At 48.7% G+C, this 25,138-nt stretch overlaps 2 long non-coding RNA genes across 2 annotated transcripts; both read left to right on the top strand.

Annotated features, from left to right (window-relative positions):
• Positions 1-1,827: 1,827 nt before the first annotated feature.
• Positions 1,828-7,554, top strand: LOC138104707 (uncharacterized). The gene is made up of 3 exons (XR_011148230.1): positions 1,828-2,509; positions 2,721-2,870; positions 7,017-7,554. It is a non-coding gene; the product is annotated as an uncharacterized lncRNA (long non-coding RNA).
• Positions 7,555-12,472: 4,918 nt separating this feature from the next.
• Positions 12,473-15,935, top strand: LOC138104706 (uncharacterized). Its single transcript, XR_011148229.1, has 3 exons — positions 12,473-12,834; positions 13,197-13,332; positions 14,392-15,935. It is a non-coding gene; the product is annotated as an uncharacterized lncRNA (long non-coding RNA).
• Positions 15,936-25,138: the final 9,203 nt, after the last annotated feature.

Below are 25,138 nucleotides of genomic sequence, written 5' to 3'. Positions count from 1 at the left end.
CTGTGTTTTGGAGAAGATTTGCCAACAAGTGCTTACAGGGGGAAAGACAGAAGGTGAGACAGAGACCAGAAGAAAAAGTGGAGAAGAGAGAATGATAGGGCGGAGGAGAGTGGGAGAAAAGAAAATTTCTGTAATTTCTGTAAATCTCTGCATCTTGTTTCCTCACTGTTCCTTCACACACACAAGTACCCTCCCCTCCCTCAGCTGCTCTGAGAAACTCAAATACTCCCGGCACCATCCTGGTGGCACTCTGTTTCCTTTGAGCTGAGGGGCTTCAGCCCAGAACGTCTGCTTCACATCCCTGCCTGAAATTCCTGACTCCCACCCTCTCCTCCACCTGCCCAGCCGAGCACTCTGCTTTAGAACACAGTGTTTGTGCACATCTCCTTCTGACAGGCACACCAAGTGCAACAGAAGCTTCCTCTCTTACTGGGCTGAGGTTTTACTGACTGGGAAGATTTAACCCTATGTCAGCTGATGTGAAGGAGCTTTCCAAGATAAAGAGTAAATGCCTACTTTGCTAACATTAGAAAGAGGTGGTTTTTGCCTCACTGATTTGGGGGAAGAGCAGACAGACTCACTGACTCCATGTAGTCCCTTATCACTCCACACTCTAGTGATTCATGTGGCACTGTGTGAAAACAACCAGTGAGCCTTGTCCTTGCTTTACAGGTTGGCACTGCAAAATATCATTTTTAACTTTGCCTTTCCCACATGAAGTCTTCTAGTGGCAACCAGGACAGAGATGCCAAAACCTCTAGCAGAGGTGTCAGAGCCAGGTGATGCTTTCCCTCAGCATGTGCTCTGTCCCTTCACCTGCAAACCCAGGCTGCCTGTGCACCTGTACCCATCCAGACTAGTGGGGATGGTAACACTGCACCCTCACAGAGCCATTCCCTCATCCTCCCTTCCCTCAGCCTGCCAGAAACAGATCGCCATGGGCTGCTTTCCTCTCACACCCCTGGCTGTTCTAACATATCCTCGGGGAAGGTGTAAGCCTGGCTGTGGCGATGAGATTGTGATCTTTCTCTTTCCTTTTTTATTTTTTAAAAAATTGTCAGTGGAGTTTCCCTTGCCATTTTCAGCAGATCTAAAAAAAGCCCCTTCATCGAATATTCAGCATCTTCCTGGAGCTTGGCGGTAGCCAGCGGGGGCTGTGGGTATGCAGGGGATGACTCACGAGTCCTGTCTTGTTCTCGGGCCCCCAAGACTCCTCTGCTTCTCTCCCTTTCTCTCAGCCAGCAGTTTGTGCTGATGGGCCTGTGGCTGCCAACTCTGATGGGGCTCTAGTCGCAGCAGTGCTGGAAAGAGATGGGAAGAGGGCAGAAAAGAGGTGCTGCTTACAGGCTGTGGGGATGGGACGGGAAGTTTTCACTGGAGTATGGGGATTATTGAAGGAGGATGCCTGGAGGCTTTACACATAGTGCTGGAGGTGGGCAAGGGTAGAAATCTGGTTGGGAGATGTGGCGATTCAAGAGACCCTGATTCAAAACCTCCTGTACAGATCCCCCTCAGCTACCCCAGGCAGCTCCCCCATCCTGTCCCACAGCTCTTGGTTCAAGCTCATTCCTAATAGAACCTGAGCCAACGCTGGCTCATTTCCACACCCTGTCACTTGGTCATTGACTAAATTAAATTTCTGTTACGTTTTTCTTATTTAAAAAAACTGGTGAGAACAGCAGCTTTTAATTGGAAGCAGCTACTTGGCCTATAGCAGCAGTGAAGGGTGTGCAGGTGGTTTGAGGAGGAGGAGTAGGCAGGGGGAGGTGCTGAGTCACAGGTGGAACCTTTGTGTGGACACGTGAGAGGGCACAGGAGTGGCTGGGTATCTCACCAGGAGATATGCTGTGACCTGCTCTGCTCCTTCCAAGAAGGGAGGCTAAAAATACCATCTGGTGGCTTTTCAGTTTGGGGCTGTCCACCAGCTACCAGCGGTGGGAAAGGGAGCCATGCTGTAGGGTGAAATTGGTCTTCTTCAGGAGATCCTCTCTTGGGCCCTTATGGGTGAACATGAGCAGCTGTTTTTGACACCCTTGTCCTATCGGGCTGCTGAGAGTGTAGCTTGTTTTTTAGGAGACCTGGCACAGCCTGACCTTACCTCTCTGGGAATATGTCCTTCATGGCCCCTCAGCAAGCTGGCAAGCTGAGGAAGGACAGTGAATGTCTTCACTTGTGAACCTGCTGGGACTTGGGGAAGAAGTGTGTCTATCTGAAGGCACACATTGTTTAACTGCTCCCCTGCCCCTCAGATGAGCAGAACAGGAGCTGTGCAGGAGGCAAAGCTGTCCTGAATCCTCTGGGAACTCCAGAAGTCATGACACATGCATTGTTTTGGATCTCTGGTTTCTGCTGTTGCTCATTTTTTTTCTTTTCCCTCTAAGCTCCTCACTGCTCATCTCTGAGAAATGTAACCTGTGACCTCAGCCTTCATAATTGTGTCATCCATGTGGGTCAGGAGCACCTGGGGCCCCTTTTCTGCTGGTGACATCTCCTGGGTACACGTTGACAGGTAGTCAGGACTCATTGTCTCTCAAAGAAACCAGGAAAATAAGCTTGTGTTTGAATCCCAGGTGCAGAGGGGGTCTGCCTGTCACAGCCAATTCAGCTGCTGCTCTGCCTGGCAGTGTTATTCTGTTTTACGGGCTCCTACTCACGTTGCTCTCTTTTTTATTTGCTTGCTTTCCCCTTCACTCCTCTCTTTCTCTCTCCTTCTCCCTTAGCTGCCTCCCAGCAGAGATTGGCTATTGAACCAACTGTACCGAGGCTGGGAGATGCACACAGGCATTAGGAACAACTGACACTGAGCACTCGCCTCTGGTGCAGCAGTAGGACACCAGGAATCTCAAGGAGCATTGTCTGCCAGGGAGCAGGTGTGTACTGGGAGAGTTGAAGAGCTGCCTCTTGAATCCTGCAAACCAAGGTGTGGGTCTGTACTGCTTGAGCTGCCAACATATGGGCGTGCAAATTTGTGACATGGTCCACGGGGCCAACAGCTGCTGTGTGTCAGGGTGTGTTATGTACAGACCGGTGGCAATGGAGGAGCTGCTCAGCTCCCTCACGCAGCTGTACAAGAGCCAGGGTAAGCACTGCGTGAGCAGCTCTGGGTTCCCCTCGCCCGTGGCCAAAATGTAAGTGCAGGTACACTTGTGGTATCTTCTGGCATTATGGGAGCACTGGTTGGAAGGGTGGTGGTGTAGAGGAAGCATTATAGGTATGTCTGTGTCTGTTAAAGTGACAAGAGCATGGAGGAGGGGAGGTTTAGAATTCCGACAGCTTTCAGCAGCCCTCTGAAGGATGAGAGTGAGGTTTTGGTGTAGTCACTTTTTCCCCTTGAGAAGTTTATTTTCCTTTCATGATGGCAATTTCTCAGGTGTCAGGACTGTGAAGGGAGCGTGGTGGAGTCCTTCAGTGCAATGATGATGATGGGGACAGTATGGGTGAGAAGAGTGAAAGTCTGGGCACTGGACAAATAAGGATGTTATCCTGCAGGACAAGGACAGGGGAAAGAAGCAGATAATCAGAAAAACAGACTCAAATACCTTTAGTGAGTTAATTTTTATCTGGGAAATTAAATGCCCTTCCCAGATAGGCACCAATGATTTGGCCATGGCTGTGTTTAGAAACCGTGTTGAGGTGGCCATGGTTGCCATGGCTTCTCAGCACAGCAGTGCAGGGTGCTGATACTGGGAGAGCTGGGGAGAGTGACATGGCTACAGTGCACAGCCATCCATGCTGGTGGCAGGCAGGCTGCCCACAGGCCTTTGCAGGGGACAGAATCAGCTGAGCTGGGATCATTCTTTATGCACCAAAGGGTCACTGCCTGCTTGGACTTTGTCTCACTTTAAGACTATTTCCCTCACAGTGGTTCCCCCCTCACCGTAATTTGTTTGACTTTCAGGGATTTGCCCAGGAGTGGGTTAAACTTCCTCATTAATAACTAGACCGATAAAAATCACTGGAAAAGGTAAATGAAATGCTGCTCTGACACATCTGATGCAGAGGGGGAGGCAAATTCTCCAGACTGGAAAGCCATTGTCTCCCAGGGGTTTTCAGATATCACATCCTCAATGGAAGCAAATAGGACATGCCAAGCTCCTTGAGAGCGTCTGGTAATGTAGCATGGAGGGAAGATACAAGGACAGATTGGGGCCAACACTGCTTTTTGATTTTATTTTGGGAGAGAGCTTCACAGGAGAGAGGCAGGCACTGTTTTAATCCTTGAGCTGAAGAATAAAGTGCAAGGGGCAGAGAAAAGACCAGCTGCAGGGCTTCTAGGGGGGAGACTCTGTGGGCAATGAGCAATGCAAGGGAAGAGTGAATCAGCCCCTGCAGGATGGGGTGACAGACCCAGGCTTGAAAAGATCAGCAGTGCCCAGTGCCTGAACACTCAGACTTTTCCTTAGCATGAGCAGCACCTCCAGAGGCTTATTTCCCTCTGACATAGCCTACAGTATTAAAACAAATTAAAAAAATGGTTAGGGAAATATTTCAGCTACCTCTTGCTGTTGTCAAGGCAGCTTTGTAGCAGACAGTGGTGAGGACAGGCAGTAGAGGCTGACTGAATGCTGCTGGGCAGAACATCCCAGTGGGAGATTACACAGAAGGGAGTAGTGGGCCAGGGTTTGGAGCAGGGGGTCCTGCTATAAGCTCCTGAATCTTCATCCCAATGCTCACCTTTGTCAGTGGCAACCAGGCAAACTGTGGAAGATCCCTCCCTTTCTCCTGTGCCTCTACTCTGAATCTGTTCAGAAATAAAAAAGAAAAAGATGTTGAAGGGGGGAAGATACAGGAAAACTGCCTTGGAAAAATAACTCTGCTGTAATATAAGGAAAATTGTGTCTTATTTTGTTGAAACAGACTCAGTTTAGAAGGAGGAACATTAAGGAACACTTTAGGGAAATCTTTAATCTGGTTGCAGCATCCAAGAGAAACAGTGTAGGAGAAAAAGACCTGAGGGAAATGAAGATATGGAGATGCATTAGCAGATAAATAGCATGTAGCAGTCTCTGGGCACTTCCCCATAACTGTGCTCTGGAATGACCATCTGGGTCTTCCTTTCAGCCACTCTAGCTCTCTGGTAGAGGAAAAGAGGGGTGCATGGCTTAGCTCTCCCTGTCCTCTGCTCAGCAGAAGGTTTCCCTTGACCTGGTGTCTAATTCTAATATCCAGAGCTTGTTCCTTTAAGCATTTACACCTCCAATCAGGCCTCCAATCCCACTGCCATGTGGAGCCATAAACAGGGATAAACACTAATTAGTATGGTAAATAGCTTGGCCTTGTGTTTTCTGGTTACAGTATCATGGTAATTATTTCCGGCTCCCTGCCTGTGTACTCCTGCTGCCTGATTTTTTGCTCTGTACATCCTTGCCAGCCTGATTATTGCTGGACACATTAAAGTCGGCAATTGCCCTCTCCTGTCTCCCATCCATGTCTCAGGGAGGGGACTGGCCTAAGCCAGTTTCACTGAGGTGATCAGGGATGATTGAGGGGAAATGGGTAAAATCACACAGCTCTCTGTCTTTTGGGGGCTGTACCTTAATGTGCAGGATGTGGGGCCATGCTGAGATGACACAGCAGAGCATTTTCACAGAACCCACTGCTGATCACCAGGGCTTTGTAAAATACAGGAAGAGAAATGGCCAGCTGGGCAGCTCCTACCCATGACTCCCATTGCTGAGGCTTTTTTCTCTCTACATTTTGGCTCCCTTGCTTCAGCAAAAATCTTTGTCTGTAACAGAGGGTGTGACTTCAGCCTGGGTTTTGGCCCAGCAGGGATAGATGTGCACATGCACATGAGTGTACAGGAGGTGGCTGAAGGTCCTGCCTGCTGGGGAGGGACTGATCAAAGATTCATCATCTTGGTCTCTTGGCAAGCATCCCAAGCTTTGCTTCTCTCTAACGCAGTGCAGTTACTTTGGCATCTACATACACGAGCTGCAGCCAGTGGAGAGCCTATGGGTTGAGGGGCCTGTGACTTTCTGACCAGTTGTGTGGAGCCTGCTCCAGCTTGTGAGCCAGGACTCTGGTTTCTTTCTAAATTCCTCTGAGTTAATAGAGTCTCTGTATTGCAGTGTGCTCTGCTTTTGTCTTGTCTTTGCTCTTCCCCTACATTCCTGACTCATTTTTTCCTTCTGAGTGTTCCTCCTTAGCCACCCTCCTGCACACTACAGTAGGTAGGTATGTAGCTTTATTTGCACCTAGCCCTTTCTAATATGCAAGCACACTAATCAGAGGCACTGGAGGCAGCTTCTGGAGCTGGGGTAATTGCACATTCACTCCCTCTCTTCCAGTGGCCAGGATATTAGTATGAGCAATTTGTTAGAACCCTCTCTCAGGTCTTGTTTTATTCATGATTTCACCTGTGAAATGTCACTAAAATAGTTGTCTGTTCCCAGTTATCGATGAACTCTCCCCTCTTTCCCCTGTGGAGGCACACTGCCTTATAACCCCTGTGGGCCTGGTGGGTTGGATGTTGCAGCACTGTAGGGCTCATTGGCAGATGCATTGGCTGCTCCTCATGTACACAAGCATATGCCTTAGCTGACCCAGTTTTTTATTTTGCTGGAGATATATGAGTGTTATTATTCACAAAGTGTTGCAAACACATGCTGGGCTCTGTGAGACTCTCAGGAAGACAAAATAAATGGGTATTGCTCAGGAAGAAATGGCCAGGGGAGAAACAGCTGCTGTTTCTCCACAAAAAGCACCACAATAGCAACACTTGATCGTGGTGGTGGCCATAGGCCATTTGGGATTAGACACCCATAGAAGACAGGCCTGGCTGTATCCTCAGGATGTCACTGACTTCATCTCAGGATGATCAATGCATGCATTGTTCCCAAGAGGTTTGGGCTGGCCTGGTTTCAAAGCCCTGAAGTGCAGGATGATCCTCAGGCAGCCTGAGCATTGTACGCCTTGCCCTCCTTACCACTAAATGCCCTGTACTGCAATGTGAGCCTGTTGTTGCTTCTGTCTGCTGTGGACACTAAGAACTGAGAACTCTTCTCCTTTTTCAGCAAACTTGTACGTATTTGAAGATGGTTATTGCACCCCTTCTTGATCCTCTACAGTCTAAACAGCTTCATTTTGCTCAGTACCCTTCTGGTAGGTCATGCTTTCTGCATCTCTGCTCATGGTGGCATGATTCTCCCAGCTATTTGGAGGAGTGCTGTGCTCTCCTCCCCCATCACTCTCAAGCTGATGGAAGAAAACCTGTCCATCACCCGTGGAACTGTAAGTCCTTATGGAGAGGCATGCTATCCTTCACTCCTCAAATACAACTTTGACTGCGTGTCATTTTCCGAGACAACCGAAGTCATTCATCAGATATGCCTCACAAGGCTTGGATTGGAGTGCATTGCTGTTCACTAAGGCAATTAATTCTAGCTAAGTCTTGGCTTAGATGTGAGCCAAAAAGGTGTCTAAAGGAAAACTGATTTTATGTGCGTGTGCGTCTCCTTTTGAAAGTGTGTGTCTCCTTTGATCTAAGGGGCGGAGAACCTTTCAATTCATTCTGTGTAGCTCCCATGCTGCTTGGAAAACCATCTCAGCAGTGGAAACCCACTCTACTACTTGGGGAGTTTTTCAGTCAGATGAACTGTCCCTGGGTGGCTGTCTTTGAAATCAACCTTCAGGTCCCCTCAGCCAACATACCTGCGGGGTTGTGATTTTGTTTCCTCTGTCCAGGGTGCAAAACAGCACATGAAAATGATACAGCAAGATTCTGCCAATCTCACCCTTCCACAGTTTTTTATCCCCACAGTTTTTTATTCCCCTGGTCTGTTCTATGGGCTAGCAGAAACTCATTCTCCTCTGATACCTCATTTGCACCTGTCTTTACCTTCATCCTCTTTTTGCCCACTTATAGAATCATAGAATTATAGAATGGTTTGGGTTGGAAGAGCCTTAAAGATCATCTAGTTCTTTGGGAAGGGAGACCTTCCACTAGACCAGTTTGCTGAGAGACCCATCCAGCCTGGCCTTGAATGCTCTCAGGGGTGTGGGGCGTTCACAGCTTCTCTGAGCAACCTGTTTCAGTGTCTCACCACCCTCACAGTAAAGAATTTCTTCCTAATATATAATCTAAATCTGTCTTCTTTCTGTTTAAAGCCATTACCCCTTGTCCTATCACTATGGTCCATGGTAGAGAGTCCCTCCCCATCTTTTTTGCAGGACCTCTTTAAGTACTGGAAGGTTGATGTAAGTTCTCTCTGGAGCCTTCTGCTCTTGGCTGAACAATTCCAACTCAGCCTTTCCTTATAGGGGACTGCTCCAGCCCTTGGAGCATCTTTGTGGCTCCCCTCTGGACCTGCTTGAGTGGGCCTGCATCTTTCTTGTGCTGGGGAGCATCAGACCCAAACACAGTATTCTGGGACTTATGACTGTAGGCTCAGCCTACCTGCTTTGGCTGAAGTCTTCTCCTCAGCCTTGGTCTCATCTACTGATGCTGTAGTGACCAGCTTTAAAAATTATTTCCTCCCTGCTTGCTTTTCCTTATGCTGCTTTCTTCCTTGGGATCTCACCCCAGTGGCTGTGAGAGCCCTAGCTGGCACTTGTTTGTATTTTGGTAGCCACCTGCCTGCAGCTCTTCACCACTTCTGCTCCTGCTGTACCCAGCTGAAATGTCACCTGTCCTCTCTCCCCACTCGCCCTCCCTGCTTCCCATGCTCTCCCTCCCTCGTTTCCCTCACTGCTGAAAGTTCAACTCATATGCAATGACGCATGCAGAAGCAGTTAGTGTGTGCTCAGGACATATAATAAGCTCTTGGCTCCTACAGGCTGCATTTCAACCTTGGGCTCCAACACACTTCAGCAAAATGATTGAGATATTACCCTCTGCACAGAGGGGGAAGGTGACTCACACAGAGATGCCCAGCCTGCCTGTGCCTGAGCTGGGAGGAAAATGCAGGTATTCTAAGCCCTGCCTGATGCTTCTCCTTGGGTAGGCAGTCCTGCCTGTCTCTGGATGCATTTGCTTGAGAGACATTCTGCCACCGGTGATGTCTGCACATGTGAAGATGCCCCTGTGTGGGCACAGGCTGACCTTGTTTTGGCTGTGAGTGCTTGTGCACATGTGTAGGCAGATATGTGAGTGCTGGAGGGCATTTCTAGGCATAGACAGTCTTCCTGGCCCTGGTGGCTTTCACAGCAGCAGAGCTCTCTGCCTGGCTACATTTCAGACCCGTGGTGGCCAGGGAAGGGGAATGAGGAGCGTCACCAGGAAGTGATGCCAGCAGGGAGTCTGGAAGGGAGTGGAAGACAGAGTCTGTGCCTTCTATGCCACAGCAGTTCTTTGGCTAACAATGGCTCTATCCCAGCTCAGGGCTGGCTCCTGAGAGCTCTGTATTTGGCTCCGAGTGCCCCAGTTAGTTAGCTTGATAGCCAACCCAATTAGTAGCCATGGGTCCTAGGCAAGCAACCTTCTCCCTGGAGTTGTGTGGCAGCCCTTTTTGCTAAGGAGGATGGTGTTGTGCTCGCCTGATTTGCAGATGAGAGTGAGCGTTTCTGAAACGCTCACGGCCAGTTTGGGGCCTTCTCCCTGCTGCCCCAAACAAAGTTGACACCCAGGCATCTTCTCTTTGAAATGGTGGCTCTGGAGTACTGATGTAGACAAGGAGCCATGTGTTTTTTCTGTCCTCATGCAGACAGAGTGTTTTGCGGGTCTCTTCTTGTTGTACTGTGGGGAGTTGTTCCACATGGAACTTTTCCTACTCTTCATCTCATAGTTTTAAAAGCTGGAGTCCTTTCCTTCCTGTCCAACCCACTAGCACCTGCCTGCTCTGCACATTGCTGTCTGACCTCATGTGTCCCAGTGGGCTTAAGAGTAGGAGAAGAAGGCTTTTCCCATCAAAGTCTGTACAGCAGAGAGGGTAGGATAGGGTGACAAGAGGCCTGCTTGTGCTGCAAGCTGGATATAAACCCTGCTATCCTTGCCCAGGCCTTTTGAGCAGCCCTTGGGCACATATAAGGCACACTGCAGAGCCATGCAGATACTGCCTGGGTACCAGCACTGGAGCGGGTGTATCAGCTGGACAAACTGGTTTGGCTGACCATGGTGGCTCTGTGCATGGCCTTCAGCTCCAGCTGTCCTGTGCAGCCCTGGGTGCTCAGACAGACCATTCCCTTGCTGCATCGTCAGCCAATGCAGAACTCTCCCTTGCAATTTTGGTGTGCTCTGAGCACTCCCTTCCCACCCCTGGAGGAGGGCTGGCAGGCAGATCAGTGAGCCCAGGGAGCAGTGTGCCTGTGCTGATGGCTGGGTCAGTGGTGTGGAGCTATGGGAAGAGGCAGGAGCCTGGCATCAAATCCCCAGCCTGACGCGAAGTGACAGAGCAGAAAGAGTGAGCGACAGGCTGGGTGGGAGGCGGGATGGGAGCGATGGGGGAGCTGGGGGAGGGGAGTGAGAGACTGGGCTCTAGCCTGGGAGCAGAACAGCAAATTGGCTTATTATTAACCATAACCCCTGTCCCTTCCTAACCTTGCATCTGATAAACTGTTCTCTGATTCTTTTTGTTTTTCTTTCTTTCTTTTTTTCTCCTTCAGGCGCTGCTGTAGCTCAAATTTAGCCTCCAATATTTATATCCTTCTGTCTCTTCTATTTCCTTTCTTATTTGGAAAATATACTCAAGAGGACTGTGGGACTTGGGAAGAGTTAGAAGCACGGGGCATGCCACATTGGATCAGCTGATTTACTCCAAGATCTTAATTTCTGCTCATACCCTCCCTTCACAGAAAAATTAAACCACCCATCCCAGTGAAAAGCACAGCAGCATGATGGAAGGTTTGGAAGGAAACGCCTTCCTGACTCTCCCCACAGCAGTGCACACCTTGAAGTGTCAGATTGGGTTTCCATTTGATGATTTTTGGTGTCCAGGGGATCTCCCAGCTGGGTGCTGGTAGAGGATGACCCACTGTGTGGGTGCTGAGCTGGGACTGGGAAGACCTAGATTTGCATCTGCTCTGCAGGGTGATCTTGAATGGATCACCTTCTTTCTCTGGACCTCAGTTCCCTTGCCCCTAAGATGAGAACTAAGTGCTTATGTAACATTTCTCCAGCTGAAATATGCTGGAGGAAATGCCTTGTTCTGTATTTGAACAATAGAAAAGAAAGTACATCAACAATTTCTAGACCTGGAAAATTCTTCACTGGTAGCATCAAGTACATGGAAGGGCATATTCCCCCTGATGAGGGGGAAATCAGTATGCCCCATGCTTCAGAGAGAGCTGGAAAGAGATAATGTTGGGGAGATAATCACCCCAAATGGGAAAGGTTCCTCTAAGCTTATATCCCGGGGATTTGATCTTGTTTCTTCTTGCTCCAGAGCCCAGAATAAGGATCATTGGATGAAATAAATTTTCAGTTATGTTGGAGAACAGGTGAGTCTCAAGCCTTTCATGTTGTGCCAGTTTATGCTTTGGATTCAGCAAAAGGCATCTTTGCAGCCTCCCCTCCACTGCAGTGGTGAGTTCTACAATAAAAAACACATTTTCCTTTTCATTCCTGTGTTGTTTTGTGCCTTTAGTCCACAAGCTTCTCTGCCAGAGGGTACAGTATGATGGAAAAAGGTTGAATCCATCAGTGTTTTTGGTGTCCTCTATCATTTGTGCTGGGAATTATCTACTGCCTTCCCTGGGCTTTTGCTGCTCTCAGGTAAAGCAATGCTTCAGTCAAGGTCATGCCTTTCCTGAGCTGTAGCAAATGTGAAAGGGTCTCACTTTTTGTTGATCTTAAACCACATAGACTTCCAGCTCAGTACTTTTCCACTTCTGCCCTTGGTCCCAGGACTTCTTGGCCCAGGCTACGTTGTGCAAACCCATCACGAGGTGGCACCACAAGATTGCCTTTCTTTTTATTTTGCCTTACTAAATCTTCTTCCTTTACTCTTACTGGCCCCAGCAGCCCTCTTGCTTTTCAACCTAATGCTGCTCCCTGCCACTCATCTGGGTGCAGACGTTTGCCCTGGCTCCAAAGCCAGGTGAGACAAAGCAGCTGTGCAGAACATGGCACAGAGCCTCAGAGAGTTAAGGGCAAAGGGAGGGATGGGTGATGAGAAGGACTATCTGTTATCTGAGGTGCAGATTTTCTCTCTTATTTTTTTCTTAAGGAGCAGTGAACATGCCTGAGAGGAGACTGCAGTCTACCCTGGGGTGCTCCCTAGCCCTTGCTGCCTTTGTCTCTGCTTCCTGGAGTAACTGCTGATCAGAGGATGCCTCTTGCCTGTTCTGGCCTCCCTCTGGCTGTGTGAGGGCAGACAGAGGCTGCCTGACAGAGCCAAGGAGCACAACTGAGCCAAGAGGGTATTGGATCTCTTGGATGCTGTTGACCTCAGCCTAAACAGAGCCTGTCCTTCTGCAACAGGCATTTTGCAAACACACTTGTTAGATTGCTTATGCTCTCCAAACGATCTTGCCTGGAGCATGATCTGTGCAGACTCTCCATGTTATCCTTTGGATGATCAGTGGGGTGAAGCAGGTCAGGATAGCTCAGCTTTGATGCTTGCTGGGAAATCAACTCTCTAATATTTTGGGTGAAGATGAGAAGGTTTGGAGCAAGATGACAAATAGGTACTGTACTGTATGAGATCATCCCTTAGAGACTGATGTACCACAGTCTCAGTCCAAACCCAAGGGATGCCTTGGGGAACCTCAGATCCAGGTTTCACCACTGGGTCCCACAGACTTCACTTACATCTAGAGAAGGTTCATAGAGGGCTTTTGAACACAATGCTCCTCTTCCCAGCAACTGCTTAGCAAACTGCAAAGGTGATCTTCCTTTCCTAGACTGAGCTGTTGTGTTAAAATGAATTTCATCCCTTGGAGACCTCTCCATCAAAGGTACACTCTCTCATTATGTTTTTCTTCTCCACTGTTACTTTTCATAAAACCACCTTTTTGTAAATGGTCTTTGTTTCTTATCTAGAAACCTGTGTGCCGCCATAGTTCAGAGCTGCCCCTTAGGGGTGGAGATTCCTTTTTTTCTTACACACTCTTTGTTTCTCTTCTCTGTTGGAGGAATTAATTTATAATTTCCCTCTTGCCTCTTTCTAAGCTCTTCTTTTTTCACCATCCCCTTCTTTGCTGCTTCGGATGAGGAGGGATGAGGTGAGGGGATATTCCATCTTGCAGATGTTTGCAGATGCACAGTGGCCTTCAGTGCAACTGGAAATGATCCTTGTGTCCTCAACCATCTATTTCAGCTCTGCTACACCACTCTGGACCTGTAATTTTGGGAAGCTAAGAAAGGTTTGGGCATCTGGATGTTGCTTTTCCTGCAGTGCCTCTGCTCTCCCTGTCTCCGATGCTACACATTTGGAGGGGCTTCTTTACCAACGTGTAAGATGATGCTGTGTTTATCAGGTGGTGGGGAGGGATGGCAGCACCCAGCAGAGGGGAGGAGTGGATGTGTGGGCCCTTGGACCTCCTGTACAGCTGATGGACAGGTTGCAGCCCATGTCTGAAACACGATGATTGGCAAATGGGAGAGTGACCAAGGCACCATCGTGCCATGAACGTGCAAGATACGAGCACAGGTGTGAGGGAGGGTGCTGGGAGTGCTACCCATGCTCTGGCAAGTGAAAAGATTTGTGGAGGTCCCCCAGAGCTGTCTTTTGCTGATGACAAAGTCCATTTTCTGGTCTCAGAAGTGGAGAATAGCTGGCAGTGGCTGTCAGCCCTTCCTTATGGAGCACCTGATGGTGTGAAAGCTAGGGCCTGAAGCATGATGGCAAAGTCGCATCATGCCCCAGGGCCGTGGGCTGGAGAAGACAGCACCTTGCCAGCCCTGGGACACATGGGTGGGGTCAGGAGCGGAGCTCCATGCTGGAGCAATGGGATGAGGGATCCCTGGGAGGGAACAGATGTCCATCCTGAGAGCTGTGTAGCCATCAGGACCAGGGGATCAGGAGGCATCATGGGATCTGACTGCCAGCACCACGGCTGGGAGCACTGGGCCAGGTCTGAAATGCATTGGCAGATCTGTGTGAGGAGCTGTGCTTAAGAGCCACAACACTGAATCATTTCCCAGAAATCCCCTGTCAGTCTAACCATAAACACCAGAGTGGAAGGTGGGGACATGTGTTTCTTCAATTTCCTACAACAAAGCAAGCATAAAGGGGATTAGGAAGGCAATGCTGGGGGAAAAGAGAGAGATTTAGTAGGGGAGGGAGCATTAAGATTTAGATGGATAAAATGCAGATTGAAGTTGTTGGGCCAGAACAGAAGAACTTCTCAGCCTATATATTTAGCTCAGTGAGGTATATAAACAGAAACCTACAGCCAGCTCAGCCACTTCTCCCCCAGTGGAGTGAGTCATCAGCCCTTGGATCTAAAGTTAGGTTCACGTCAGAGCTTACACTCTCTCTCTCATTTTATTTTTCTCTTTCTATTTTGAAGGGTGTGGGAAAAGCTGGGCACTGTCTCTTGGAAGCAGCAAGCATAGACCCAGAACAGCAACAGATGCAGGACCTGATGCCCTGCCTGGGAGCACTGTGACAAATATTGCTTTCTGTCTGACTGCTCCTCTTCCTCGATGCATGCCTGGGGATGAGCTTAGACAACATGCAGCCATGGCTAATCTGGGCACACAGTGGACCCAACTCCAAGGAGTTTTGTGCACTGTGAAGATGAGCTGGAGGGTGGAATGGGCGGCACAGCCATTCCTGAGGCCACAGCAACAGGATTCTCAGAGCTTGGCTCCCGTGTGCCATGCAGGGGAGCAGGATTTGCCATCAGGGCTGTCAAGAAGGACTGGGGCTGGGTCAGCCTGGCAGGAGGCAGTGAGACTTGGCTAGAAGATGCCTTTAAATCCAGTGTAGGTTGCTGCCTGGGGATCAGCCCACAGCCACCTGCAAACCTGCACAGGGGAGAGCTGCATCTCGCCAAGCTATCCCTGCAGCCTCTCTGCTTTGATATGGCTTCCCCTTTCCTGCTTTTTCCCTCCCCCCTGGTCCAGCCTCTTAAGCAGTGGCAGTGAATCACATACTTTCCCTACGAACTCATCAGCCAGTGCTGCTGGCTCAGGTAGTGACAGGAACAATGTGGACTTTCCCATTCCTCTCAAAAATCACAACGAGGACAGAGGGGGACCCTTGGAAATGCTCTGGATGTGACGGTAGGACCAGCTTGTGCCATGCTCACCTCTGGTGTGATCTACCCCCAGGTCGCTTCCAAGTGAGCCCACCTGTATCACTCAGGCAGATGACAAAACTCTCTGAAAGTGCATTGGGGGTTGAAGATGGAGCCCTGTGACTGCTGTGAGGTGCAGGACAAGGAGACCATCTTCAGTCCCTTCCCTTGTGGATGGTGGAGAGGAGGGCCTCGCTCAGGGAGGGCAACAGCTTCCCAGCCCAAGGCCTGGAATTATCGCTCAGGGGGGATGCCTGTGGTGTATGGACCAGCAAGCCATGGAAATCCTCCCCAGAATGTACAGATGGGAAGGGGTGTGGGGAAGAGGAGGCTCTGCTCTGGAGCATGAGCTGTCCTAGGCTTTCTCTTTTCACCAGCTCCAAATTTGTGACGTATTGAATGGCATGACTCCATTTTCCCACCCAGCCCCTTTCCCTGTGCCTTCCTTCCAGGCTTGTTGCATGGTTTTGTCAAATTGGAGGGTTTGTCTGAGTGAGAGTTCAAATGCCTGTTTATCCGCATGCTGTGGATGTGCTGGAAGGCAAACAGACATGATCCTGGGATGAAGATATGAGGGATGATCCACAGATTATCCTGAGCATGTGTTTATGTGCCTCTGTCCTCCTGTACCCCTCTGCACGTACTCTTCATCTTCCTTCACTGTTTTGCTTCTCTTGCCTCTCCTTACTGCCCTGTTTCTCCATCGTGTCTCACCCTCTCCCTCTCTCTTCTGCCCTCCTCCCCATTCTCTTTTTCTCATTTGATATTCATGCATGAATAAATTCAATTGCATTTTTCCCTGTTCCCCCTGAAGGGGCTTGTTGGTGAATTACAGGCATCTGAAATCATATAATGCTCAGATTCATCATTTCAGGGACAGAATTGAAGCCCTTCTATTTCTCAGGAAGGAATAACAGATGATTTTTATGAGGAGAGGGAGTGTTGAATGTCTCGTGGCTGGTGAGGAAGAAGCCAAGGCGATTAACCTTGGCAGCACAGGGTGGACCAGCTAGCAGAGGGGACTAGAAGGTCAGCCAGCCCCTCCTCTGTTTGCAGGAATGGGGAAGGCACATGTAGGTAGGTGTGTTTGTGGAATGTGAGTGCCTGTGATCGCTGCCTGCTTGCTGTGTGGTGCTAGTGGGGTCCTGAGGGAGGAGTAAATCTCTTAGGGGGCTGCCCAGAATTGTTTGAGGAAGGAGTAGCCTGACACCTATTTAGAGAGATTGTCTTGAGATCTGTTTGGATATCTGCCTCAGCCAGCTTGTGGGACACCTACACAGTTCTGGTATCACTCCAAAATCTGCTGTGGGTCTGGGGTTGTGCCCAGCACCACATCCCCATCACACTGAGAAGCTGAGGTTGGTATGCCACAAAATCCTTCCCTTTCAAGGGCTTCCTGTTGTGGATGAGCCCCCTGCTCCTGATGGGAGCCTTCCAGTTCATGCAGGACAATGAACACAGGGTAACCAAAACCATCTTTGGGGCCGAAGGTGACCAGAGATAGTGTCTTGCACAACTCCCATAAAAGCAGGCTCTGACCCTGGCAGGGAGAGGTCCGACTGCTACAGAAAATTATTTTGCTGGAATAAAATCTCTTTCCAGCTTGTGGAAGATGCATGGGTACACCATGGAACTGCAACCCTGGTCAGAAGCTATTAAAAAAGACAGGCTGGACTTGTCCGAGGAAGAGCTGTTTTTCATGGAAGCTGTTAATCAGGTAACTTTGATGCTCACAACATTCCTGATGTTTCTAACACTGCTCTCTTTCCTTTTTTAGCACTTCTGGATCAGCCTGAGGATTCTCTGAGGGCTCAGTTTGCCTTTCAGGAAAGGTAACAAGATGAGACACTTTATAAAACACAAAAGTGTTATGCTAAAAGCGGACAGCAGCCATTGTCTTTGTTCAAAAGACTTTTAAGGGCCTCATGAGAGACAGTGATGGTGCCACAACCACATTGCTCAAGCTCCAAGGAGCCTGGCTTATGTGATGTAAGTGGCTAGAGGCTCCTTGACCTCTGCCTCGGGTCCCTGGCACAGCAAAACCAAGGCAAAGGGAGATGAATGGCAGAGGAGAGGATATTTACAGGGTGTTTTTCACGCTTGGTGGTGAACACATGTGAGCTACCTTGAGGTAAGACCAGAGTGGTCCTGACTTTACCAGAAGGTGGGCTTGCTCCATTGCCTTCATGTGGAGAGTTAATGTCCGGGGGCCTGTTTCTCAGTAGGATGATAGTGCTTGGTTTCCCAGCCATTTTTAGTTTAGATGTGTTAATTACCCTGACCCAGCTATCCAACCCACGCACTGCAGAGTCTGTGACAGTTGGAGTGGACGTCGTCTTGGTGAGGAAGGTTTGGAGAGGCTTTGTGGAGCCCTTCAAGGAAACAGAGGAGCTTCTGGGCTGCAGTGTATGTTGTATCATACCCCAGCTGGCAACTGGGAATTTTTTTTTAGCTTCTTATTTACAATATATGCCTGTGGAAGAAGCAAGAATGTCTCTGTGTCTCATAACACATGGGGTTTTATTGGACTGAACAGGACAAACGCATGAAAAACCTTGAGGACTGTGATGGCTTCATGTAGTGTCTCTTTCCCAGAGCTGACTCAGGATCCCCGGTAGGAAAACTGAAGGTTGATACTTCAAGAATGAGGGACCTGTGCTGAGGTGGGGTAGGGCTGCTCAGCCACAGAATGGGACCAGTGGGGGCAGATGGCTGCGCTGGACCTCCATTGGATGAGGCTCGGGGAGGCCGTACTCTGTTCTAGCCACTGGAACATGGGATTCCTGCATGTTATCCATCCCTCTCATTTCCCCCTGGCTTCACAAAATGCCATGGGAAACTAATTTGCAGAGAGTTTTTCCCACCCCCTGAGTTCCAGTAACAGATCTGGGAGTAGGATGGGGTGGAGAGGAGGGATTGGTTTTGAGGGAAGGACTTTTGGGAGAGGCTTGTTAGTTTGTTTTTTTAATTCTTCCCAAATGATAATCCTCTAACCTGCTTGATCTGTGACCTGTGGAGAGACACATCCTTAAAAGTTCAAGGAAAGGCAAGCATGCTGAAGCCAGTGTCCACCAGAAAAGCAAGGATGAGTGGGCTAAAGGCAGGACAAATGTCCTGAGACCCCACCATGGATGCAGGTGTGTGACGGTGTGCAAGGAGATTTCTTCCTTTCCTCCTGTGTTGTAAGAATTCCTGCATTCCATGCCTCTAATTGTAGGTTCCCCTAAAGACATTTGGTGTCACTGTAAGGACGGTGTTTCACTCTCCCTCTCTGCCTGTACAGTTATTCTCTCTCTCTCTGTGCAGTTCGCTCCATAAGCCGTTGGTGAACATACCATGAGACAGAGAGAGAGCGAGACAGACAGAAACCATACACCAGCCCTTCCTCCTCACTTTCCCACCATGGAATAGCTAACCTTGCCCCCACGCACACCTCCATCACCTCTCAGCCTCCTGCAATTATTTTGACCCTCTCTCTGGTCTTTTTGGAAGGAAGCTTCTGTCACTTCTTAACACCACCTGCCTGGAAAAACACACAGAGGCAACCCCCCCCCCCAAGCCCTCCCGTGAAGGAAGAGGTCCTTTTTTTTAATCTCTTTTTGTTTGCTCTGATTCCAGAGCTTCAGACTCCAGCCTGAGCAGCCACAATTTCTTACCATGTATTCTCCTTTTAAACCATCTCCTTCCTGCACACGCTCAGTCCTCGCAGGCACGGATCTAACACAACTCCCCGCTTCTCACCGGCAGGTTCTTTGCTCCCCATCACTCAGCTGATCCTGATCTTTTTTCTCCTCTTCTCCCCACCCCGGGCACCAAGGTGTGTGTGTCTGCGTGTGAGTGTGCCTGTGTGCAAAGGGGGGAGGTGGGGGGGCCTTTTTTTTTTTCTTGGTCGGGGAATTTTTTCAAAGCATCTTCATTATTATTTTATTTTGCTTCTCTGACTTGGAGACTTCTCCCTCGGAGATTTCTTTTCCATGCAAAGGTAGGTGAGACGCATGCACACCTGGATAACCTTGTGTCTGTCTCATTTTGCTTGGTTTTGCTGTCCTTCTAATAGAAAACTTGAGCCCACCCATGTACCTGCATCATTCCTCGTTTGTTTCATACCTGTTTCCTCTCCGGCAGAAGTAAAAGCTGAGGGTAGACATGTCTGTAATGTGAATAATTCTGTCTTTCCAGAGAGGAAAGTTGTTTCTGTGTGCATGTCCGGTGGTACGTGTATGTCTGAGTGCAGTGCCATGTATGTGAGGCTGCCTCTGTTTACCCAACAAGTAGCAATAATTGATTTTGGTGTGTGTTTTGGGCAGTGGTGGTGGCAGAAAGGGAATGGCTGTGTGTCCACTAGTTCATGTCCATGAGCAATTGCAGCAGGGAACGTGTATCTCACAGATAATCAGCAGCTCTTGATACATGACTATAAATGATACAAGGAGTGTGAACAATTCCAGGAACTTCAAATTTATCTCTGGTTAGTTTGTTCCGTTATGATGGGGAAGGATGGTGAGAAAGAGGGAGGGTTACAAAATCTCCTCCCTGGAGAGGTAACTGCCTGAGACTTGTAAATATGTAACTTTTCTTAAAACCTTCTCACTGTTTAGGGTCTTCTTGGGTTTGGGGTGTTGTTTTTTTTTTTCCAAAGCAAGAGTTGGGTCTTGGATTCAGGTTTCATAAGTTGTCTTTTCTTGTTTTGTTTATGGTTGTTATTGCATTTCAATTGCATGTGCAACATCCTGAAAAGGGACACGGAATAGGATGTACTTTAATATAGCAAATGCATCATCTTCTGTACATCACTGGAAGCTGTTGGCTGGAGTCAGGGGGTGGAGGGGGGTGGAAATAGAAGAATTAAAAAAGAAGAGAAACAGAAATAATGTTAGACATTGTTGACTGGCAATTATCAGGCATATTTTCTGCCAGCACTGGTTTTTGTAACCCTCTTGATGGTTACCTTTTTCTTCTTGGTAACAGCAGCTGTGTGAAAAGTACAAATGGCTTTAAAAAAATAAAAAGCCAGAAAGAAAAAAACCCAAATATGTGTTATTTCCCTGCAAATTATTGCAGAGAAAAATGGTAAACATCAAAAATCAGAACTTGTTTGTGCATTTTCTCTCTGCTAATAGGAAGCATTTTTCTCACTGATCTGAGGGTTGCTACTGGTTCTGTGTCCCTGTAGCTTAGAAGACCGCTATGTTAATCGTCAGTTGTTTCTGTGTGCTATTGCAGAGCTCCTGGTCTTAAATTTGGGCTGGTGACTGAGGATTTATTATCTCAAAGAAGGAAGGGGTCTGCTGACCCTCTACCTTGCCTCAGTGTTTTAACTCTGACATGTAAGCTTCTCTATCAGTGGAAAGAAATCCTCAAGCACATTATCTTCTCAACACTCTACCTGCAAAGAAACTTTTAATTCAGAGCACTGCAAAGGGAATCCAAGAGCCCCATTTCTGCCCCCCTTCCCTTTTATATTTTAAGGACATCTTCTGAACATCTCTGCCCCAGCCAGTACTGCCCCATCCCTCAGGTCTGGGTAGGCAGACAGCCTCAGACAGAAGGCAGCTGCCCACTGCCTGTGAGGGTCTGAGAGAATTTATTCCTCTCTCCATTGAATAACATAATGGTTTCATGGCACTGGCGTTGGATGTGAGCTTCCTCAGAAGGGCAGCAGTGTATGTCTGTCACTGAAGGTCTAGGGCCACAATCCTCTCCCAGGCAAGCTGGGGGGCAGGCAGGGAGGGAGTCTGGGCAACCCATTGGATTCCCTGCCCACTGGGAGGGTGTTTGCACCAGGCAGGCTGGGCAAGGGTGCAGTACCTGTTCGGGAAAGCCTTGGCCCTGACTGCAGCAGGAAGGTGGGGAAAAGCAGCTTTCCTGCAGATCTCACTGGGAAGCTGTGTCTAAACACTCACCACCTCGATGCACCAGAAGATGCACACGTGCCTTGCTAGGAGATCTGGTAGTGAATATCTCAGAGGAGAGTCAGGGGGACAAAGAAGAAGCTTTGATCTGCCACATCTAAGGGGTTTGCCTTGTGAAGCCTGGATCAATCTTATAGTGCCTATTATAAAGAGGGTTATGTCAACCTGTCTCATGTTTTATCTTTCAAAATCTCCCCTTGTTGCTTGGGAGTGTTTTCAGGCAGTGGATCTGGCTGATGCAGGGCCAGTGCATCCACAGCCACCAAGGGAGAGAGGGGAAGCATTATGTGAGGGGGATGCTGTCTCACAAGGAGCTCAGGGCTTGCCTGTGGATGTTTCTGGGTAGGCACAGTGGCCTTGGGTGGGATATGAGGAGACCAGCTGGGCTTCCTGGGGTCTGACACAGTGCACCTGCAATGCTGGGTGAGCTTTCCTGCGTCCTCACTCTTATCCCCACCAAGAGCAGCACCTTCCTTGCTGGTCCAGTCCTGAACATCCCCAAAGTGCCAATAATGCGCCTGTGCCCCGGGCTGCAGCTCTGGCATCTCCTCTAGTCCTGGGCTTGCTTGCTTGCTTCCTTCTCTGCTTCTACCAACACACTTCCCACCTGGCTGCATCTCTGCTGCCTGATCCAATTTTGGAGAACCCATGTATCCATGCCCATTGTGACATTGCCATCCTACAGCCCTGGTTAATATTAGAGCCCTGCCCTGTCCCATCCATAGCAAGGCACACCAGGAGGATGGCCCCCACCAGGGTGGCTTATGCTGAGCCCTGGCCACCTCAGATTTTGGGAAAAGCCTGCAATTCCAGGCTGCGCTGCAAAGAAGCCACATGCTTGGTCAGCTTTTTTTCCTAGGGAAAAATAAGTTGAAACTAATTTTTATTCATTTTTCTCAAAGAGAACAAGTGTCTACAGCTGGGAACTCATGAAAAGCACACACAGTGTTAGGAACCTTTAAAAGAGTGGGGCACTGATTTAAAATAAAATTTATCTTTTATTAAATCAAAGTCCCAATCCTGCACATTCCAGCAAGCAGGTGAATTTCTGCAGTTTCGCAGAGCCTTACTAAAACCTCTGAGTCCATGCATGGGTTCAGAAATCAAGTGGTTCAGGTGGGTCTGCAAGACCATGTAGTACCATTTCTTAGTTGTGTTTTTAAAAATTTATTAGATGGGATAATGTAGGGCTGATTTTAAGGGTGTTCAAGATCTGTAAAACCTCAAACCGCTTTTGGAAAGTAGAGATTTTTTTTCAGTTATGCAGAGGTGCATCGTTGTTTATAATGGCCTAATATAGGCAGCTTACTTAGTTTATTCATCTGTGTCCAAAGTGCATACCTTGAAGCTCTTAGAAATCACATAGTGGTTTGAAAACTGTCTTACACTGATACAAAATTTATTTAAACCCTCTAATCATAACTCAAATTGCATAAATCAACCCAGTAACTGTAATAAACTCGCTCTCCCAGTACTTGTCAGGCCCCGGTGTTTGAAGCACCACAGTGTGCCCTGAAGAGCAATCAGCCCAGTGCATCAGGGATTAATTGCAATGAGAAGAAGTCAGAAAATGCCTTCTCTCTTGCCTTGAACTGGAGGTGTGTGCTGCTGTGGTGGTGCAGGAAGGAGGTGGTCTCTGGGCTAAGCCAGGCTCAGTCATCAGGGGTTTTGCAGGTTCATAGCAGTCCTTGCTGCCTGTGAGTGAGTGGACACGCTGTGGACTCCTGGTGTGGAATATTGCTTGTTGCTGTTTTCTGCAAAAGCTTGTGTTTCCCAGCACCTGCAGAATGCAGTGCAGAAGCCCTACCTCTGTGTGATCAAGGCAGGAAGGGTTCCTCCGAAAGCAAAGGTTGTTACCCTCTTATCAAATGTGTGTGTATTAAAAAAAACAATACCAAAGGCAGCCGGTCTCTGCTTCTGACATAACCATCATCTGCAGCATGGGCATCTGCTCTGTTGTGCCTTGATGTAAAGCTCCATGGGGGCATCCCTGGAGGGCAAGCAAAGGGCATATCATTGTGAAACTACTGGATTTGGGGTTATGGCCGTGGGGTTGAACAGGATGCAGAGGAGCTGCCGACCTGTGCTGTTGGTAGCTGGTGACAAGTGCCAGGGATTTCGCTGCTGTGATGTGACTGCTGAAATTGTTTGTCTGGGTATGACCACTGGGATGAGGGGGCAGAGGGTAAGGAAGGCTTACATTTCCTTTCTCTGAAGTGTCAGTTTGGTCGTGGCTAGAAAACCAGCGCTGTATAGAGAGCACAGGTGGGGTTAGTGGTGTTAAACATTTCTCAGGTGTTGGCTTAGTGTATCTGGCTGACAGGCTCGATTTAGTTGCTTTCCAGGACAGAGGTTAGGAATAGATTTCCCTGCATTCAGACTGTCAGGAGTGGATGGGATCCTGTTCCTGCTGCTGCACGTGTGTATTTGCAAATGTGTGCACGTGTACACAAGGGTGCAGTGTGCCCAGCACCGCCTTTCATCTCCTCTCGGGGTGGGGGCTTTTGGCAGTGGTGATGCCCTCAATTGCTTGTCTTCCTTTGACATTTTTTTTCCCCTTATTTTGCCTTTAAACCAACTCCGTGTTTGGCAGAAGGGGCAGAGTGACTCGTTATGGACTCTTTCAGACTGGGTTTTCTGGCAAGGTTACAAGATTTGGCTTGGACTATAGGGATCCATTCCAGGTCTGTGGACAAATATGCTTGCGTTGGTGTCTTTGCCGCTTTTCGGTGATCACTATTCAAGCAATTGTCTCAGCTTTGCTTTTTCCCCCCCTGGTGACAGCAGGGAGAGAAGGGGACTTTTAAGCTTATGTAAATGAGTAGCAGTGTCAGTAACCAAATCATGTGGGATGCAGGGGAACCATTGCAAGGTCCTGGTCCATCAACTGACCTGAGATTGAACAGCCTGTAGGCTTTTGCAGAAGAGCTAGCAACACTGTCTCTTCTCTGCTTCTAGAAGATTCCCATCTTCATAGCTACATTTCTTTCCCATATTCTCCCTCCTTTCTAGAGGCAGAGCCTGGGGCATCATCACACTCCACATAGCTTCAGCTCCCTTCCTGTTTTTGTTTTTGCCAAGAGTTAGTTTGCTCCAAATGCATAGCTGTGCTTATGCAGATTATCTCCTTTGCAGGGATTGAGGGGGAGCAGTAATTTTTAAGGCAGAGAGAGGTTGTAGATGTAACTCTTGATGCTCCCCAAAGCTCTTCATATTGTGTTCCCTTTAGGTGTGCTCCTTACTGTCTCCACCTCCTCATTTCCATTTTCACCCTAGGGAACCTCCTCTCCAGATGTGAGTGGTGACAATGGGTTGGGAAAAAGTATGGAGGTGGGGTGAGGATGCTTGTGCAGAAGTGGGAGGTTGCATTCAGTGCTGTGCTGTGACAGGGAGCAGGGAGTCTCCTGGGGTCTCCCCAGTTGTTGTATGCTGCTGCTTTCCTACTCCCACTCACTACCCTGAAGGGACACTGGGTTGGGCTGGGCACCGAGATCGAGACCAAAAGGGCAGAGAGGTTGATCCTGGAAGGACAGTGTGAAATACAGAGCTTCTCACTGTTGGCTTAGCCTGGGTGGGAGCAGCCCCAGGCTGCCCTTCTCCATCCACTTGTATAAGTGCAATGCTGGAAGCTGCAGCGCTGGGCATCTGTCCTTGTGGTGGGCAGGAGCTGCAGCTCTGTTCTCCCAGTGTGGGCTTCTCTGGAAGGCACAGTCGAGGTATTTGCACATTTTGTCTTTCCTGCTAGCACTTCATATTCTGTCTCAAGGGCTAAGAGTGTGAGGATGGCCTCAAAGGCATCATTGCTAGTAGCCTATGACAACACTACCTTCCTCTTCATCATCCTCATCTGACCATCCTAGTTTCCATGTTCATTGCTGACCTGGAGGAGGGAGTAAACAGCACACTGATGACTTCCCTGGATGATGATAAACCAGGTTTATGCCTGCCAGCGGGGATGCAGCAAAATAACACAAAAGGAACAAGTGAGGTCAGAAAGATGGGCAGAAAATAACTTAATGAGATTAATCTTTGGAAAAATGCAAGCTAGTGCGTCTGGGGGCAATCAATAATCTGCAACACAGGGTCTGAGGATGTGGTGAGGG

This window comes from Aphelocoma coerulescens, chromosome 1A (genome assembly GCF_041296385.1).
Source record: "Aphelocoma coerulescens isolate FSJ_1873_10779 chromosome 1A, UR_Acoe_1.0, whole genome shotgun sequence".
Lineage (NCBI taxonomy): Eukaryota > Metazoa > Chordata > Aves > Passeriformes > Corvidae > Aphelocoma > Aphelocoma coerulescens.
Note: the sequence above shows the minus strand (reverse complement) of the source record. Positions and strands in the feature narration are given on the sequence as shown.